Below are 2,705 nucleotides of genomic sequence, written 5' to 3'. Positions count from 1 at the left end.
ATGTTTCAGCTACTATAGGGCGGTTAGACACTCTCCCTAACTAATTATCTACTCTTGTTATTACATATACATGTATGTACACTACAAACATCATGTAGTAAGGTTTCCTACAAAGCATGCCAATTAGCTAAAATTTTTAGTTCAATAATTCACTAAATTGGATTCTGCTTAAACTTTTTTACATAGAATAAAAGAATGATTTTAAAATGGCTATCCATGTAAAAATTAAATTTAGATCAAAATCAGTTGAAACTTTAAAATAATCATAAATATGTTCACAAAATACCCTGTATTGTAACAGTCTAGGTCAAATTTTAGCAAAAATGACTAGGAAAGATTTATTCTTTTTATAATTTTTTGGATGCATATACTGTACATGTTTTTATGTTGTGTAGAAAGTTTGAGCTGGTTTTGTTCAAATTTGGTTTTTTAATGAATTTTTTAATTTGCTTTAAAATTGAGCAAAAGTCCCTGTACTATAGTATACGGTCTCAAGCCAAATTTTCACAAAAATGACTAGGAGAGAATTCTCCATTTTTATATTTTTTTTTCTGATGCATATACATTTATTTAGGTTGTGTAGAAAATTTGAGCTGGTTCCAATCAAATTTGGATTTTTTATGAATTTTTTAATTTGCTCCAAAAATGAGCGAAAGTCCCTGTACTATAGTACACGGTTTCAAGCCAAATTTTGACAAAAATGACTAGAAAAGATTTCTCCATTTTAAGAATTTTTTCTGATGCATATAAATGTATTTATGTTGTCTAGAAAGTTTGAGCTGATTCCAATAAAATTTGGATTTTTTATGAAGTTTTTAATTAGCTTTAAAATTGAACAAAAGTCCCTGTACTATAGTACTCGATCTCAAGCCAAATTTTTGCAAAAATGACTAGAAAAGAATTCTCTATTTTTATCATTTTCTTCTGATGCATATACATGTACTTATGTTGTGTAGAAAGTTTGTGCTGGTTCCAATCAAATTTGATTTTTTGTCAATTTTTTAATTTGCTTTAAAATTGAGTGAAAATTAATCCCTGTACTATAGTACACAGTTTCAAGCCAAATTTTCACAAAAATGACTAAAAAAGATTTCTCAATTTTTATAATTTTTTCTGATGCATATACATGTACTTTTGTTGCATAAAAAGTTTGAGCAGATTCCAATCAAATTTTGATTTTTTATGAATTTTTAAAGAGCTCAAAAATTGGGCCAAGGACCATAAAGACTTTGGCCAAATTTTATCACAAATGACAAAAAGAATTATCCATTATTATTTTGGAGAGTATGTATGGTTCTCCAGGTTTATTCCATGTTATAAAACAGTTTGCATGCATGGCTAGTAGCTACTGGCTTGATCTATTTGTATATAATATCATCTCTCTATGTCCTAAAGTATTGGTAATTAATTATAGATCTACCATGAATGGTTGTACTATGTCTAATTAATACCATTATTATACATTACATGACATTCTTTTTCTCTCTCACTCACTCTCTCTTTATTTTTCTACATTTTTAGTCTCCCTTTCTTTATAGCTAAGTGAATGGCCATTATTCAGTAAGGTAATTAATGCATGGTATATGTATGCATGTATGTATATGCATATAGTTGCTAATAGTGTGATGTGAATGTGTGTGTGTAAACATGTGAATGTGTGCATGTCATTGTATTCAGAATATTTCAATAAAAAAATCATTTTCAGTTTGCTTTGACTTAAATTCTTTTCATTTCCTTGTACATCATACCCCCCTTATATTGATATTAATCTTATATTGAGAACCTGGTCATAAGTATTAAATAATTTTAGTCAAAAATTTTAATAGCATGAAATGTTCATAGATCTAACTACATTTTACATAGTCTACATAAAACATGATTTCTGATCGAGACAAAGTACAGGTTATACTTGATGCAGTAATACTCAACGAACGTATATTTCAAAAATATCAAATGGAGTAGCTTCATCAGGATATCCACCACTACTACACATCCTCAGCTCAATATCATCAGTAACTGACTGAGGTAAGGTTTTAATAAACCAGGGGATTGTAGAACTGGAGCAACAAGGAGACTCACGTGAACCACATTGCTGACCATCCCATAATATGTCATCAGGATAAAAGTTATGATTGTGAAAAGTAGACTTTGTTGCTCCTGATTCACAGTAGTAATCATTACCAACATATGATGGCATAGAAACTATTGTACCATTATTACAGGGACAATCAGCTGTTGTGTTACCATCTGCAGTAAATCCAACAGCATAAGTCCAGATATGCTGACGTGGATTGCTTCCATGAGTAATTGATAAACCATCAACATAAGCATCATCAATGTTCTCAGAACCTCCTTCACGGTTTGGATAAATACCATCTGTACCTCCAAACTGATATCCTCGGGCCTGTCCACAGACTTTAGTATAGTTCAATCCAATGGCTAAAAAGAATGTTGCACTACATCCATTTCCTAATCCCTGAGATTTATCACATAGTGTTTTGCCTCCATATGTGTAGCTGTAGAGACCTTGAGGACAGGTAGCACCAGGTTCTGTCATGTTAATGTATCCTATTCTCATCCAGCCACCATTACCATCACAGTTACTACCCTCCATATCACAGTACACACTAACAATACTCCCATTACTTTGACTGATGTTATAATAGCCTGATGCTGCATTGGGAATGTTCTCTAATACTTCACTG

The sequence above is a fragment of the Amphimedon queenslandica genome, unplaced genomic scaffold (genome assembly GCF_000090795.2).
Source record: "Amphimedon queenslandica unplaced genomic scaffold, v1.1 AMPQUscaffold_12708, whole genome shotgun sequence".
NCBI lineage: Eukaryota > Metazoa > Porifera > Demospongiae > Haplosclerida > Niphatidae > Amphimedon > Amphimedon queenslandica.
Note: the sequence above shows the minus strand (reverse complement) of the source record.